Below are 18,955 nucleotides of genomic sequence, written 5' to 3' on the forward strand. Positions count from 1 at the left end.
GAGAGCCTTACGGTTGAGGGCGGTGCAGTTGCCATACCAGGCGGTGATACAGCCCGCCAGGATGCTCTCGATTGTGCATCTGTAGAAGTTTGTGAGTGCTTTTGGTGACAAGCCAAATTTCTTCAGCCTCCTGAGGTTGAAGAGGCGCTGCTGCGCCTTCCTCACGATGCTGTCTGTGTGAGTGGACCAATTCAGTTTGTCTGTGATGTGTATGCCGAGGAACTTAAAACTTGCTACCCTCTCCACTACTGTTCCATCGATGTGGATGGGGGGTGTTCCCTCTGCTGTTTCCTGAAGTCCACAATCATCTCCTTAGTTTTGTTGACGTTGAGTGTGAGGTTATTTTCCTGACACCACACTCCGAGGGCCCTCACCTCCTCCCTGTAGGCCGTCTCGTCGTTGTTGGTAATCAAGCCTACCACTGTTGTGTCGTCCGCAAACTTGATGATTGAGTTGGAGGCGTGCATGGCCACGCAGTCGTGGGTGAACAGGGAGTACAGGAGAGGGCTCAGAACGCACCCTTGTGGGGCCCCAGTGTTGAGGATCAGCGGGGAGGAGATGTTGTTGCCTACCCTCACCACCTGGGGGCGGCCCGTCAGGAAGTCCAGTACCCAGTTGCACAGGGCGGGGTCGAGACCCAGGGTCTCGAGCTTGATGACGAGCTTGGAGGGTACTATGGTGTTGAATGCCGAGCTGTAGTCGATGAACAGCATTCTCACATAGGTATTCCTCTTGTCCAGATGGGTTAGGGCAGTGTGCAGTGTGGTTGAGATTGCATCGTCTGTGAACCTATTTGGGTGGTAAGCAAATTGGAGTGGGTCAAGGGTGTCAGGTAGGGTGGAGGTGATATGGTCCTTGACTAGTCTCTCAAAGCACTTCATGATGACGGATGTGAGTGCTACGGGCGGTAGTCGTTTAGCTCAGTTACCTTAGCTTTCTTGGGAACAGGAACAATGGTGGCCCTCTTGAAGCATGTGGGAACAGCAGACTGGTATAGGGATTGATTGAATATGTCCGTAAACACACCGGCCAGCTGGTCTGCGCATGCTCTGAGGGCGCGGCTGGGGATGCCGTCTGGGCCTGCAGCCTTGCGAGGGTTAACACGTTTAAATGTCTTACTCACTTCGGCTGCAGTGAAGGAGAGACCGCATGTTTCCGTTGCAGGCCGTGTCAGTGGCACTGTATTGTCCTCAAAGCGGGCAAAAAGTTATTTAGTCTGCCTGGGAGCAAGACATCCTGGTCCGTGACTGGGCTGGGTTTCTTCCTGTAGTCCGTGATTGACTGTAGACCCTGCCACATGCCTCTTGTGTCTGAGCCGTTGAATTGAGATTCTACTTTGTCTCTGTACTGGCGCTTAGCTTGTTTGATAGCCTTGCGGAGGGAATAGCTGCACTGTTTGTATTCAGTCATGTTACCAGACACCTTGCCCTGATTAAAAGCAGTGGTTCGTGCCTTCAGTTTCACACGAATGCTGCCATCAATCCACGGTTTCTGGTTAGGGAATGTTTTAATCGTTGCTATGGGAACGACATCTTCAACGCACGTTCTAATGAACTCGCACACCGTATCAGCGTATTCGTCAATGTTGTTGTCTGACGCAATACGAAACATCTCCCAGTCCACGTGATGGAAGTCTTGGAGTGTGGAGTCAGCTTGGTCGGACCAGCGTTGGACAGACCTCTGCGTGGGAGCTTCTTGTTTTAGTTTCTGTCTGTAGGCAGGGATCAACAAAATGGAGTCGTGGTCAGCTTTTCCGAAAGGGGGCGGGGCAGGGCCTTATATGCGTCGCGGAAGTTTGAGTAACAATGATCCAGGGTCTTTCCACCCCTGGTTGCGCAATCGATATGCTGATAAAATTTAGGGAGTCTTGTTTTCAGATTAGCCTTGTTAAAATCCCCAGCTACAATGAATGCAGCCTCCGGATAAATCGTTTCCAGTTTGCAGAGAGTTAAATAAAGTTCGTTCAGAGCCATCGATGTGTCTGCTTGGGGGGATATATACGGCTGTGATTATAATCGAAGAGAATTCTCTTGGTAGATAATGCGGTCTACATTTGATTGTGAGGAATTCTAAATCAGGTGAACAGAAGGATTTGAGTTCCTGTATGTTTCTTTCATCACACCATGTCACGTTGGCCATAAGGCATACGCCCCCCCCGTCTTCTTACCAGAAAGATGTTTGTTTCTGTCGGCGCGATGCGTGGAGAAACCCGCTGGCTGCACCGCTTCGGATTGCGTCTCTCCAGTTAGCCATGTTTCCGTGAAGCAGAGAACGTTACAGTCTCTGATGTCCCTCTGGAATGCTACCCTTGCTCGGATTTCATCAACCTTGTTGTCAAGAGACTGGACATTGGCAAGAAGAATGCTAGGGAGTGGTGCACGATGTGCCCGTCTCCGGAGTCTGACCAGAAGACCGCTTCGTTTCCCTCTTTTTCTGAGTCGTTTTTTTTTTTGGTCGCTGCATGTGATCCACTCGGTTACACTGGTTGTAAGGCAGAACACAGGATCCGCATCGCGAAAAACATATTCTTGGTCGTACTGATGGTGAGTTGACGCTGATCTTATATTCAGTAGTTCTTCTCGGCTGTATGTAATGAAACCTAAGATGACCTGGGGTACTAGTGTAAGAAATAACACGTAAAAAAACAAAAAACTGCATAGTTTCCTAGGAACGCGAAGCGAGGCGGCCATCTCTGTCGGCGCCGGAAGTAACAACACTGTATGTCACTGTTTGCAATATAATTATTTTGGGGAGCAAAATTAGTGTATACCCCTTTCTCAGACGTCCCCACAAGAATAGTAAACAAACAAAAATTTGACCAACTTGGGACATTTTGTTAGTTCCCACAAGGTCAAATGCTATTTCTAGGGCATTTAGGGTTAAGGTTAGAATTACGTTAAGGGTTTGGTTAGGAGCTAGGGTTAGTTTTAGGGTTAGGAGCTGGGGTTAGGTTTATGGTTAGGTTTTTGGGTTAAGATTAGGGTAAGAATATGGGTTAGGGTTCATTTTAGGATTTGTAGTTAGGGAAAATAGGATTTTGAATGGGACTGAATTGTGTGTCCCCACAAGGTTACCTGTATAAGACTGTGTGTGTGTGTGTGTGTTAATGTGTGTGTGTGTGTGTTAATGTGTGTGTGTGTGTGTGTGTGTGTGTGTGTTGTGTGTGTGTGTGTGTGTGTTAATGTGTGTGTGTGTGTGTGTGTGTTAATGTGTGTGTGTGTGTGTGTGTGTGTGTGTGTGTAAAAATAGCCAGCTTCAGTCAGCTATTTAGTACTTACTTAGAGGCATCAGCATACGTAGGTTCGGTTTGCTTCTAATAGAACTCAGCTAGGTATGCTCGCATATTCCCTAAAGAGCTTCACTTGAAAAACAAGCAAAAAGCAGCAATATTACTGTTTGGCCCTCTTGAGACACCATGGCAACAACATAGCCAGTATACACTTCCTGAAAATAGTCTGAATTAATTGAAGATAAATCAAAAAATCTGAAATAAACTTTGAAGTTTTTGCAGAGGTCTTAGTCACACAATTTTATATCTGACTACTATGTCAAGTGAAAAATGTGCATGAAATCTAGTCATCTCTCGTTGAATGACAACAAACACTTTATGTTCCAACTCCGAGTAGGAGTAATACTGTTGACCAATCACTGACGAAGGGATGTAAACTTTGGCTACCAAAATCCGACTTGCCTCAACAAAAAATGTTGTGTGCACAAACAGCTGAAAACCCCCCCGCTGAAGACCAAAACGAACAAAAACATCATAAAATGTCTGCAAACCTTTTTAGACTGGGAAGCATTCTCTAAGCTAGCTTTAGGCAGCTCAGCCTTCTATTCACAAGATCACAACATTTCTTTAGTTATTATTTGTCAAGATCACACTAGTCAGTATTATGTTAGCCTATCAGCAGTCAGTATTCCCTGGAAAAGACCCCAGCATGAGCACGGGGTTGTAACTAGATGGAGTACAGCTACGACCGGAAGTTACTTTTCGTAGCAGGTTAGGAGAGCAGTTTAGCTAACCCTAACCCTTTTCCTAGCCTTAAACAAATTCTCCTAACCTGCCACGTTAATTATCCTAACCTGCTGTGTAAGTTCTCCTTACCTGCTAAGAAAAAGTAACTTCCGGTCATAGCTGTATTCCAACTAGTCAGAAGACGAGCAGGTCAGATGTCAGAAACGTGCTTTCAGTCAGAAACATGCTTTCACCATTCTGATGAGCATTTCATGTTATCCCTCCAACAACTCTTCTTCCTGTGGTCACAATACATTTGCTGTTCTGATGTTTTATTGTGCGTGCATCTAAAAGTAAGTGCCGTAAGATGTTTATGGCTTGTTTTCTGAGATTGCCTATTGTTGTTTGTAATTACCATTTATATTGAGCTTGTTAGCTAGCTCACACTCCTGCTAGTGTGAGCGCTAGCATTAGCATTTATCATTTATCATTCAGAATGCATTGATACTGTATTTAGCATGCCAATCAGCGATTAGCCGTTTGTTAGCATTTATCTTTCGTGGTGCAAGAGTTTTTACTATTATCTGAGTACATTCGGTAAATCCACAAAAATTCAATCACTTTTTGACAGCACCCCTTTTGATTTGAATGAAACCTTCCATATATACACTACCATTCAAAAGTTTGGGGTCACTTGGAAATGTCCTTGTTTTTTAAAGAAAAGCGCTTTTTTTGTCCATTAAAATAACATCAAATTGATCAGAAACAGTGTAGACATTGTTAATGTTGTAAATGACTATTGTAGCTGGAAACGGCAGATTTTTTAAGGAATATTTACATAGGCGTACAGAGGCCCATTATCAGCAACCATCACTCCTGTGTTCCAATGGCACGTTGTGTTAGCTAATCCAAGTTTATCATTTTAAAAGGCTAATTGAGCATTAGAAAACCCATTTGCAATTATGTTAGCACAGCTTAAAACTGTTGTGCTGATAAGAGAAGCAATAAAACTGGCCTTCTTTAGACTAGTTGAGTATCTGGAGCATCAGCATTTGTGGGTTTGATTACAGGCTCAAAATGGCCAGAAACAAAGACCTTTCTTCTGAAACTCGTCAGTCTGTTCTTGTTCTGAGAAATGAAGACTATTCCATGCGAGAAATTGCCAAGAAACTGAAGATCTCGTACAACGCTGTGTACTACTCCCTTCACAGAACAGAGCAAACCGGCCCTAACCAGAATAGAAAGAGGAATGGGAGGCCCCTGTGCACAACTAAGCAAGAGGACAAGTACATTAGAGTGTCTAGTTTGAGAAACAGATGCCTCACAAGTCCTTACTGGCAGCTTCATTAAATAGTACCCACAAAACACCAGTCTCAACGTCAACTGTGAAGAGGCGACTCCAGGATGTTGGTCTTCTAGGCAGAGTTCCTCTGTCCAGTGTCTGTGTTCTTTTGCCCATCTTAATATTTTATTTTTATTGGCCCGTCTGAGATATGGCTTTTTCTTTGCAACTCTGCCTAGAAGGCCAGCATCGCAGAGTCGCAACTTCACTGTTGACGTTGGGCATTGGAACACAGGAGTGATGGTTGCTGATACTGGGCCTTTGTACACCTATGTAGATATTCCATTTTTTTTTAAATCAGCCGTTTCCAGTGACAATAGTCATTTACAACATTAACAATCTCTACACTGTATTTCTCTTCAATTTGATGCTATTTTAATAGACAAAAATTTGCTTTTCTTTCAAAAACAAGGACATTTCTAAGTGACCCCAAACTTTTGAACGGTAGTGTATCTTCTAGAGTTTAATTCGGGAGATGGTTACTCGTTAAACAACTTCTTCCGTGGTGCCCCAAATTCCTAATGAGTTAATTGTTACATGATTAATTTAATCGGGTAACAATTAAACATATTTAGTGGATTAAATAAATAACAGTCATCACATGAATGAAAGTCAAGTCACGACACAGCGTCAACGTTTTTGATCACTGTGCTTGATGTTCCTTTATAAGATGGCATGGCGTCATATTGCTATGAACAGAATGATCCTGTTTGTTGTACGGTGAAGACGCGTGACTCTATTCATGACTATTTTATGCACACCAACATTTTAATCTGCTCCCCTGAATTTCCTTGTGAAAGCTGAACACTGTAAGATCATATTTTGTAACTTAGCTAACATGTTGGCAAAATAACATGCTTTCCAATGATGCCCAACTGATCAGATTGCGATTTATAATGGGCCATTTTTAGAATGCAATAACAACATCAGTAATTGTGTAAAGGCAGGGATGCAGGGCTGTGTCCCAAAGAAAACTACAAGTCTGCTTGCTTCCTCAACTGCACAGCTAGGAGAGCTCAAAATAGCACCTTATAGTTGAAGACTTTTCTTTGAGCTATTAAAATCAGTGATGTAAAGTTCTTAATTAAGTAAAAATTCTGTATACTACTTAAGTAGTTTTTTGGGGTATCTATACATTACTTAACTATTTATATTTTTGACAACTTTTACTTTTACTCCACTACATTCCTAAAGAAAATATGTACTTTGGGGAGGTGCGTGGCCACTTGGAGACACCAGTTGGAACTCTCATTCAAACCTTGGTAATTATTTTATCTTATGTTCCATTAATTTTCTTATCATTTTCAGATTTCGTTATCAACAAATGTGGCGAAAAGTACAGTAAAACAGTAAAATACACATAAAATCAACAGTGTAATATTTGGATCCAATCTTGTCAGATTAACAGTTTTGTCCTCACCTTTAGTATAATAATTATCCGATAATCTCCAAACGGTTCCCTTTTGATTGCTACCATGGTTATGCATATGCTTTCCATATTTTTCTGTAAGAAACATTTCAATTTTGCCCCATCCATATAGGCCAATTGGCACGAGTGTAAGGGGTTAATGGCCTGCAGAATTACACTGTCTGTTTGTTTTGTGCTTTTAGGCTTTGTTATTATACTTACAACCCGCTGAGCACAGACTGCTTGAATCATCAACATTCTTTCAATGTAATTTGTTAACGTATTGTGATGTGGAATCGATATGGAAAAAACATTAGATTTTTTTAAATTCATCAATGTAAACTGCATTTGAGGTTGAAATTTCAACCATAGGATTATGTCAGCGTGGTAACCAAATTTAAACATAGACAAATCTTGTATAACACATGTTTAATTTGTACCTGTAAAATATCAGATCTTCAAAGCTATATCCACGATCAGAAGAAAAAAAGAATATAGGCTGTGTCACGACTCCTAACGAAGGTGGCTCCCCTTCCTGTTCGGGTGGCGGTCGGCAGTCGTCGTCACCGGCCTACTAGCTGCCACTGATCCCTTTTTCCCCTTTCTGTTCATTGGTGTCACTTGTTTTGTGTGTAGGCTGATTAGTTGGGCTATGTTAGCCAGTAGGCCCGCCTGCTCTTTGTGCGGGATTGTTTTGTGTTGCTCTGAGCACGTTCGATGTGGACGTGTTTCGTTCGTGGGTTTTTCTCCGGATTGTTTGAGTCCCGGTGTTTGGGGCATTTATTTTGTGTGCGCCCTGTGTTTTGTGGGGTGGCTTATGTTCGACTTGTGTGCAATAAATAGCACTACCCTATACTCTCTTCTTCCTGCGCCTGACTTCGCACCCACTACGCCCAGAGCGTTACAGGCTGGCAGCACCTACTGGAGAATTGATCTACCTACAGCTACCCTTAGGTTTTAGCTTAGCTATGACATTTTCACTGACAATTACAAATGTGCTATCGTATATTTTTTTGTTGAGAGAGCTCCAGTTAAAAACTAATAGATACACTGTTGCTATCAAAGTCATTCCAAAGGTTAGGTTTTTGACTGAGCAAATAAATGTTCCCATACTTTATCACTCATATATCATCAATGATGATATTTAGGCCTATATATAATTTGCAAAGTTATCAGCAGCTATTGTTTCAATTCAACCCAGAATTCAACAAAAAATATACAATACATAGGCCTAGGCTTTCAAGCTCTGGTCGATTTCAAATGTAATGATATTTAGTGATATTTAATTGTCAATGCAACCAAATATCAACATTTGAAGGAGATGTATCTTCTGCTTGGATAGTTCCATCTGTGGCACTGACTTAGTCTGGCTTTAATTCCAGTTTGTCTACAAGTTAATAATTGATATGTTTCATTCACCTCTACATCTCAAACAAAAATCTAAGTTAAAGAATAGGACTAAATAAAATCAAACTATAATGTGCATTTTAAGTTTGATGTGAATTTATACCTATTTTTTTACTTTGAGGTGGAAACGTGAATCCAACATATCAATTATTCCTTTGTAGGCACAGATGAAACTATCCAAGCAGAAGATACATTTCATTTTAAATGTTGTTTGGTTGCGTTGTCAACCAAATACAATTAAACATTACTTTTGTAATACAGTAAAATAGCCTACAGTTAAGGCAATCTTACAAACTTAAAATGAGCAGCACATCCATGGCCACATTATGAGCCTATATTTATACATTTCGTATTATGTAATCATAAAGCGTGCATGTACATGATAGCCTACAGTGCCTTGCGAAAGTATTCGGCCCCCTTGAACTTTGCGACCTTTTGCCACATGTCAGGCTTCAAACATAAAGATATAAAACTGTATTTTTTTGTGAAGAATCAACAACAAGTGGGACACAATCATGAAGTGGAACGACATTTATTGGATATTTCCAAAAAAATTAACAAATCAAAAACTGAAAAATTGGGCGTGCAAAATTATTCAGCCCCCTTAAGTTAATACTTTGTAGCGCCACCTTTTGCTGCGATTACAGCTGTAAGTCGCTTGGGGTATGTCTCTATCAGTTTTGCACATCAAGAGACTGAAATTTTTTCCCATTCCTCCTTGCAAAACAGCTCGAGCTCAGTGAGGTTGGATGGAGAGCATTTGTGAACAGCAGTTTTCAGTTCTTTCCACAGATTCTCGATTGGATTCAGGTCTGGACTTTGACTTGGCCATTCTAACACCTGGATATGTTTATTTTTGAACCATTCCATTGTAGATTTTGCATTATGTTTTGGATCATTGTCTTGTTGGAAGACAAATCTCCGTCCCAGTCTCAGGTCTTTTGCAGACTCCATCAGGTTTTCTTCCAGAATGGTCCTGTATTTGGCTCCATCCATCTTCCCATCAATTTTAACCATCTTCCCTGTCCCTGCTGAAGAAAAGCAGGCCCAAACCATGATGCTGCCACCACCATGTTTGACAGTGGGGATGGCGTGTTCAGGGTGATGAGCTGTGTTGCTTTTACGCCAAAGATAACATTTTGCATTGTTGCCAAAAAGTTCAATTTTGGTTTCATCTGACCAGAGCACCTTCTTCCACATGTTTGGTGTGTCTCCCAGGTGGCTTGTGGCAAACTTTAAACAACACTTTTTATGGATATCTTTAAGAAATGGCTTTCTTCTTGCCACTCTTCCATAAAGGCCAGATTTGTGCAATATACGACTGATTGTTGTCCTATGGACAGAGTCTCCCACCTCAGCTGTAGATCTCTGCAGTTCATCCAGAGTGATCATGGGCCTCTTGGCTGCATCTCTGATCAGTCTTCTCCTTGTATGAGCTGAAAGTTTAGAGGGACGGCCAGGTCTTGGTAGATTTGCAGTGGTCTGATACTCCTTCCATTTCAATATTATGGCTTGCACAGTGCTCCTTGGGATGTTTAAAGCTTGGGAAATCTTTTTGTATCCAAATCCGGCTTTAAACTTCACAACAGTATCTCGGACCTGCCTGGTGTGTTCCTTGTTCTTCATGATGCTCTCTGCGCTTTTAACGGACCTCTGAGACTATCACAGTGCAGGTGCATTTATACGGAGACTTGATTACACACAGGTGGATTGTATTTATCATCATTAGTCATTTAGGTCAACATTGGATCATTCAGAGATCCTCACTGAACTTCTGGAGAGAGTTTGCTACACTGAAAGTAAAGGGGATGAATAATTTTGCACGCCCAATTTTTCAGTTTTTGATTTGTTAAAAAAGTTTGAAATATCCAATAAATGTCGTTCCACTTCATGATTGTGTCCCACTTGTTGTTGATTCTTCACAAAAACAGTTTTATATCTTTGTTTGAAGCCTGAAATGTGGCAAAAGGTCGCAAAGTTCAAGGGGGCCGAATACTTTCGCAAGGCACTGTACATAGGTCGTCGCAGGTCTGTGGAGATCTTCACAATTGCACAAAATCTCGAACTACTTTGATCAGTTGAATTTTTTATGTAATCTCAACTGCAATCCAGATCATTTGGTTATGCTATTAGATGAAGCACAGTGATGATAACACATTCATCTGTTGTATAAATAAACAAAATATCTGACATTGTATTCCCTTTTAAATGGTTGAAATCGCATTTTGAGTGGGTGAATATAGGTTGCAATCTCACTGATCAACGTCTCATCCAAATACTACCCAATTTTCCATATTGAAATAAAATGGTGTGCCCAGTTGAAATGGTTAATTAAACACCCTATTTGATATGACCGAATGTAAGGAGAATACACCAATACAAAGGATGTTGTAAATGTACTTATTTGCATAAAGCGAGGATAATGTCATTTGTAGAGGTCCCTTTTCCTTGTATGCTTATGACATGTTTCGTCCCATGCTTTACCCATCTCCAGGCAACAGGGACGCCAGACAGCAAGCATCACATTATCCAAGTGCTAAAATTAGGAGACATCGATTGAGCCAAACAAAATCCAAGAAACTGCACAATAACTTCCGGAAATCGTATTCACAGGACCAGAATTTACAGTTTTATTGGTACAGTGCTGGATTCTCAGCACATCGGACAGCACCCCTCCCTTTTTAATCACACACACACGTGCACACATACACACTCACACCGAATGGAAGCACAGGGTCAACAACCAGGCACACAGAATCCCTGGAGCAGATTATTGGCTGCGGCAGTATCATATATTAAATCCTTTTAATCTGTCAATTCATTAAAGGATAAAAACTATGAATCCCTATACATGACTGGGTATTGTTTTGTGTGTCTTTAATTAACAGCTTAGAGGTCTGCCAATACAGTAGCCTTCTTTGAACAGGCTCTGTTACAGCTAGTAATCCATATGGGATAACCTTGGAGTCTATTTTTCACACAAGCAATAATCAGCAGAGTGGAACACACTACAGGCCCAGTAAAATGCAGTGTGTGTAGGAAGGATAGCCTTGTGTCCTTCATTTACACCACAGAGGCGCTTGGGGACCAGATATCCAATCTCTCAAGTCATTCTCCTCTTGTGTTTCTCTGAAGTTAAGCTTTATGGTGTTTTCACTCCTTTGCCAGGGACAGTGTCAACGCAGAAAAGAGCTCACAAACCATGAGGGCGCTCTGGCCAGCTCAGAAAATATAAGAACAAAGAGATGTGTGGTTATGAAAGAAGGAGAGCAGCAAAGTAGCCTAATCCACAAATGAGATATCCAAGAGGGGAGGGGGGCCTCGGGCCTTTGAAATGATGTGTTGACAGAACATTAATTATAATTGACTTGAACAAACTTCACGGGTAACATTTTGATCATGCAAAAAGCGCTGCTGTTGTCAACCATGTCCCTTCTTCCCAATGGCGATTTTAGCATGTAAATCTTGGTGGTGCAAATAACAACAAACAATTTGGGGATGCATGCCAGCAAAGCCACTACACAACACAACACTGCCCACAAACTGTTATGACCTACATAAAGCTGTTCCAACAGCAGAGTCCCAACAGCAGTCATTGCTACACCTGGCTATCAGCAGAGCCTTGTCTGGCAGCGAAACAGTTCATTCAGTTTAATTTACTGCCTTAAAAAAAAACATAGCTGATATGGCTGATTTGCTTAAACAAATGTGGTTTCTACTGACAATTGAGATGTACAAACTATGGCATATGGGGACGACGAGCAGATAAGAGGCAATCCGTAATTTTGATTAAGACATTAATGAGCGAGCTAGGACAGACGTAGTTAATAGAACTATTTGTTCAGCACTTTTGAAATGTACAGGGACAGAATTCAGAACATGGGCTGTTCTTACAGGATTCTCCCTGTACACCAAGTCAGAAACATAGGATAACTAATAGGGACATATAAGCAGACAATGACAGCTCTTACAATATTTTATGACATTTCTCTAAAACAGGCTATAGGCTACATGTGCACCACCAAGTCAGAACAGTAGGCTAAGGGGAAAAGGGAACAAATTGTTAAGGTGAGGCATATGGGCTACTAACAGCTTACTACACAACATACACTTAGTATTACTTTCTTAACTACAGTGTACATATCTCCCTGTCATATTACATAATTTATGCAGCAACATACACAACCTTTTTGGACTCACCTTGTGCTGTACTCACTTGAACAAGAAGGTGGCGTGGCGGTCCTTCATTGAGACATTTTGTCATAAAACTTTGTCGTCAGAGTCTGTCATTCTCTGGATTTATGGTGCTTTCAAGACAACTGGGACAAGGTTAAATCATGATGTCAGGGATCTTCAGGTTGAAGCTCTAGGAAGAGGCCTAAGTTCCCGACTTGGAATTCCAAGTTGGATGACCGTTCAAAACGTATTTTCCCAGTTTGTTTTTTTTCTTCCAGTTCCCAGTTGTCTTGAACTCACTGAAGTCTGAGATTTCCCAGTTCTGAGTTTCCAGTTGTTTTGAACACGGCAGAAGTCATGCTGGATTGACAGCATGGCCAATGTTGAATGTTTATCCTTTTAAAATTGGAAAAGAGACCCTTAAACCCAGACTTGGACCGCACACCCACTCTACTGAATAGCAGGCTAGTGATTGCCTTGTAAATGCTTGCAGTTAGCAACTGATTCCTTCCAAACCACTCATTGTTGAATTTGCTATTTCTATCTTGTTATGTAATGTTTATGTCCAATGGCCAGTGAGGACCGATACGTTGTATCTATAATTTCTCTATTCTATAAATGTAGAAAATAGTAAAAATAAAGAAAATCCCTTTAACAAGTAGGTGTATCCAAACTTTTGACTGGTACTGTATATATATTTTTTAAACAGGTGGGTCTCAAATGACGGGTCGCCACTGCTCCTTCCACTCCACCATCACCTCGTCGCCAGCCTAAATAAAGAGGTCTAAGCATCTGGGTCCCTGGCAGTACCATGTTTTCTTCATTGTCTAGCTGTAAACATTCTATATCACTTCAGTAAGGGACTGTGTTTAAGAGACTGTGTCTAGTCTACTCACAGTTCCCATGCATCATTTGTCCAGTTCACTAAGGTCTAATTTGCATAAGTAATCACTAAACTGCACATAGTGTGATGTATTAATTGATTTTTTAAATATTTTGGTTCTTCATCATTCTGGTGTTACAAACAAATGCCCAATTATTGCAGAAATAGGACATGTTAAAAGTATTTAATGCTTCTTTCCCAAATATTTGTTTCTTTTTAAAAAAGCAAATTTTATGCCTAATTACAATAAATCCATTTAAAATCTTTGAAATAAAACTGCTCTGTCGTAATAAATGGGCCGGTTTTCCTCCTAAAGACTAAATGCCAATGGGACATTTGTCCTCTAAGAACAGATGAACAGACAGTGACTAGACCTAGCTGGGGAGCAGATTGCTTTGTGCAAAGGTATGCTTTCATTTACACCTTTGATAGTGATGAAGCACTTCCAAACTTCAGGAGTAAGTGTAACTGAATTGAAGAATGGGTCACAAATCAAATGGACTCTCAACAGAAGTCTCTTATCCAGGTTGAACAGTCTCCACAGACTCAGTGAAACCAAAACCTCACCTGTGAAATACATTCTCTCCATGAACTTTGTACCAAAGCCCCATTTCTTGTAAGGAGCTTTTAATAGCTAGGACAAAGGTGAAGCACTTATTAGTCCTCACAGATGAATGAAAATGTACTGTAGTGGGGATGTGAATAATTTAGATATGTCTTCATTCATTATTAGAAAGGCTGAACTGTAGATAAAGAAATGGCTGCTGATGTCAAGCCTCCTGGATGGCCATTTATTAACTCCACATTCACATAACATGCCTGCAATAATACCTGTGAAGCCAAATACTCACTGCTTTATAAGCATGGCCAAGGACTTCTCTTCTCTCCCTCTTCTTACCCTCAAGCAGTTTGTATGGAGGACACAGTTCTGCAGTCAGTGACATTAAAGAGGAGTTAGACTGTCTTTGAGAAATGGGATGTGAAAATGGAGCTCACAGATTATACTGTTGTTTTCACACTGTCGCCTGTAACAAAAGAAGGGCACTATGGTAGATAGCATCCAAAGGTTTAAGAGTAGTAGTAGCTGCACTTTGACAAATAATATCACCATAGATTAAAAAAAAGGTTGACTGAATAATCTGCATCCTACTGCTTAGAGAAAGGCACGGCCTATTTCTGTAGAAAAATACACATTTAAATCTTAGCTTCTTAAATAGCTAATTTTCTAAATGTCAAATCCATATCAATACAAATGCCCAAGTATTTATATGTGGGAACATGTTCAATTGGAAAACCATCTAATGAGTGAGCATGTATTTCATCTGAAACATTCTTAGGAGTTTTAAAACAACACATATTTTGTTTTGCCCATATTAACCACACGTTTTGCATCGGCAAGGCATTCCTGCATAGCCATAAAATCTGACTTCAGTTTTGATACAGCCAGATCAACAATCGGGCACACATAATACTATCATCAGCATTTACTCATTTGTTGCAGATAGTGTATTTGACTTCTCCAAGTTTGCCAAGCAATTGACATTTCATGTCCACCTAAGAGTAATCACCTACTTACTGGTTTGTTATATTTCCCCTTCAGACATGAGGAAAATGAGACGGGAATAGGATTTTATTGGGATTCTTCTGCTACTTGATATAGCCTTTTCAAGTTAGTACCCATGGGGAATAGGTGGTAAATTCAGTCTGCCTTAGAAATGTTTATGTAATGTCTTTGCTTTACACATCTTGCCTGTACTAGACTCAGGGCGCAAGAGACTATGTCTGTAGAGACAAGTGTTTTATTCTAAGAATAGAGACATCTGTGAGGAGTGTCCGCTTGGTATTTTTGCACTTGTTATTGCAATATTATTTTATTTGACCCCAGAAAACAGCATAAATGTTACCATGCATAGACCAGCATGAATTTCAAGCCGGTCCATGATAGTCTATGCTTGTCCATGCTAGTCTTTGCAGGACAATGCTGGTTGGATGATGGTCAAGCTAGTCTGACCAGCATGGTCTAGCTGGTCAAGCTGGTCTGACTAGCATGGTCTAACTGGTTCACCTGGCTGACCAGCATGACCTAGCTGGTCAAGCTGGTCTGACCAGCATGGTCTAGCTGGTTATGCTGGCAGACCAGCTGTCATTTTGTTTTCGCTGGTGGCCAACATTCATTTTGTTTTCGTTGGTGACCAGCATTCATTGTGTTTTTCCTGGTGACCAGCATTCACTGTGTTTTTCCTGGTGACCAGCCTTCGCTGTGTTTTTGCTGGTGACCAGAATTCGCTGTGTTTTTGCTGGTGACCAGTCTTCGCTGTGTTTTTGCTGGTGACCAGTCTTCGCTGTATTTTTGCTGGTGACCAGTCTTCGCTGTATTTTTGCTGGTGACCAGTCTTCGCTGTGTTTTTGCTGGTGACCAGTCTTCGCTGTGTTTTTGCTGGTGACCAGTCTTCGCTGTGTTTTTGCTGGTGACCAGTCTTCACTGTGTTTTTGCTGGTGACTAGTCTTCCCTGTGTTTTTGCTGTTGACCAGTCTTCGCTGTGTTTTTGCTGGTGACTAGTCTTCGCTGTGTTTTTGCTGGTGACCAGCATATGTATCCAAAAAACAGCGAAGGCTGGTCACCAGAAAAAACACAGCGAAGGCTGGTCACCAGAGAAAACAAAATGAAAGCTGGTCACCAGAGAAAACAAAATGAAAGCTGGTCACCAGAGAAAACAAAATGAAGGTTAGTCACCAGTGAAAAAAATACATTGAATGCTGATCCCAGTGAAAACACAACAAAGGCTAGTCACCAGCGAAAGCACAACGAAGGCTGATCACCAGCGAAAACACAACGAAGGCTGGTCACCCACCTGTGCTGGGCTATGCTATTTTTTCAGCAGGGCTAAGATTGCAGATAACTCAAAAAAGGACCAGGTAAATACAGTATTTGTGGGAAATTCATATAGAATATGAACAATAGTTTAACACCCATGAATGTTTTATTGTCAAAACACAGCAAGATATGTTTTATTTTGTAAAAACAAATATTCAGCACACAGTGTTTTAGTCCGTATTCACACTACGTAGGAGGATCAAGTCAGCAACCTGCAGCATCTCCAACTGGCGGCGCCCTTTTCACAACACATGTATTATTGATTATACTATTTTTTCTCCTAAAAATATGAAGCATAAACTTCAATCTCCCCGCCAAAAAAATACATTTCCAAAAGTGCTTCCAACCTGAAAGGCCCAGCAGGATCATCTGAAATGCCAATAGACAACATGATCAACAGTGAGGGAAGTGGGTGCGATAGAGAAAGAGGTAAAGAAAAATCCATACATGCAACTGCAAGGTTTAAGAATTCTTAAAAGGTCACCTAACAATAGGAGTCTGGCATGATAGACTGCAACAACTGGCTCTTTGTTATTTGACCCAACACATTTCCACCTGCTGATTTATTCAGACATACCTCAGAGGACAGAGCAATAGCTTTCTGGTCCAAATATATCCCTCAATGTTCTTGACACTATGGCAGTGTTTTTTAATTAATTTTATATATTGACCAACAGTTTCATTACAAAAATTACACACAAGTACATTCAGGATTAGGAATCTAAAACATATTTTGTCTAGTGCTTTTTTCATTATACAGCATTGTGGTAAAAAAATGTATGTATAGAAAAATGTCGTAACTTTCAGTAGCCTATGTGCGTAATCACTCCTAGATTTGGACTCAATGCCAAAAATACCCTTAAAGATGGTTGAGTTTCCTCAGTGGTAATCCATCATTAGTGACTGGGTTCTCCTGTGAGGCCTTGGAAAAGCTTCTGACTCACCTCTCCCCAGTGACTACTGAAAAGTGAGAGGATGTGTTTTCTGTCACCAGTTTAAAGGGAATGAATTCCCACTAGGTAATTAGCTAGATTAGCATAGTCTGTAACTCTCAGAAAATGTGCAACAGGTTTATGCATATAATATTAGTGGGTTATAATTAGTCTTTGTGTATGTAATATATACAGTACCAGTTAAAGGTTAGGACACACCTACTCATTCAAGGGTTTTTCTTTATTTTGACTATTTTCTACATTGTAGCATAATAGTGAAGACATCACAACTATGAAATAACACATATGGAATCATGTAGTACCCAAAAAAGTGTTAAACAAATCCAAATATATTTTAGATTTTAGATTCTTCAAAGTAGCCAACCTTTGCCTTGATGACAGCTATACACACTCTTGGCATTCTCTCAACCAGCTTCATGAGGAATGCTTTCCCAAAAGTCTTGAAGGTGTTCCCACATATGCTGAGCACTTGTTGGCTACTTTTCCTACACTCTGCAGCCCAACTCATACCAAACCATATTAATTGGGTTGAGGTCGGGTGATAATGAAGGCCAAGTCATCTAATGTAGCCCTCCATCACTCTTCTTCTTGGTCAAATAGACCTTACACAGCTTGGAGGTGTGTTGGGTCATTGTCCTATTGAAAAATGAAAGTCCCACTAAGCACAAACCAGATGGGATGGCATATAGCTGCAGGATGCTGTGGTAACCATGCTGCAAAGCACCCCTACACCATCACACCTCTTCCTCCATGCTTCACGGTGGTAACCACACATGCGGAGATTATCCGTTCACCTACTCTGTGTCTCTCAAAGACACGGCAGTTGGCACAAAAAAAATGCAATTTTGTACTCATCAGACCAAATGACAGATTTCCATCGCTCTAATGTCCATTGCTCGTGATCCTTGGCCCAAGCAAGTCTCTTCTTATTATTGCTGTCCTTTAGTGGTGGTTTACTTGCAGCAATTCAACCATGAAGGCCTGATTCACACAGTCTCCTCTGAACAGTTGGTGTTGAGATGTGTTTGTTACTTGAACTCTGTGAAGCATTTATTTGGGCTGCATTCTGAGGTATGGTTAACTCTAATGAACTTATCCTCCGCAGCAGAGGTAACTCTGGGTCTTCCTTTCCTGTGGCGGTCCTCATGAGAGCCAGTTTCGTCATAGCGCTTGATGGTTTTTATGACTGCACTTGAAGAAACTTTAAAAGTTCTTGAGATTTTCCGGATTGACTGTTCTTGCCATAATATGGACTTGGTCTTTTACCAAATAGGGCTATCTTCTGTATTCTACCCCTACCTTGTCACAGTACAACTGATTGGCTGAAAAAAATTAAGAAGGAAAGAAATTCTACAAATTAACTTTTAAAATGCCACACCTGTTAATTGAAATGCATTCCAGGTGACTACCTAATGAAGCTGGTTGAGAGAATGCCAAGAGTGTGTATAGCTGTCATCAAGTCAAAGGTTGGCTACTTTGAAGAATCTAAAATATAAAATATGTTTTGATTTGATAAACACTATCTTGGTTACTACATGATTCCATATGTGTTATTTCATAGTTTTGATGTCTTCATTATTATTCTACAATGTAGAAAATAGCAAAAAACAAGTTCAAAATAAGTGTCAAGTTCAATGTTTAAAAATCTCAACGTTGGCTTGGGTTTCAAAGTATTTGCGATCAGAGCTGTGCGTAAGAATATTTTAGAAATTAAGCCCCTGGGTTTATGTAATTGACTTATAAGGTCATCATGATTGTATTTAATTGATTTTCAATGTAACCAAAAGGCTGTGTTCCTTGCAGAGACAGAATACATTCTCCACGGAAACAGAAATAACCTCATTCCACCTATGGTGTTGAGAAAGATGTGCACTTGCATAGAGTGAATAGAGTGGTAAAGGTTGCAGGTAATAAAAATGTCTGTAAATGTCTGGTCTTTCCTTCTAATAAGTTATT

The sequence above is a fragment of the Oncorhynchus tshawytscha genome, linkage group LG11 (assembly GCF_018296145.1).
Source record: "Oncorhynchus tshawytscha isolate Ot180627B linkage group LG11, Otsh_v2.0, whole genome shotgun sequence".
NCBI lineage: Eukaryota > Metazoa > Chordata > Actinopteri > Salmoniformes > Salmonidae > Oncorhynchus > Oncorhynchus tshawytscha.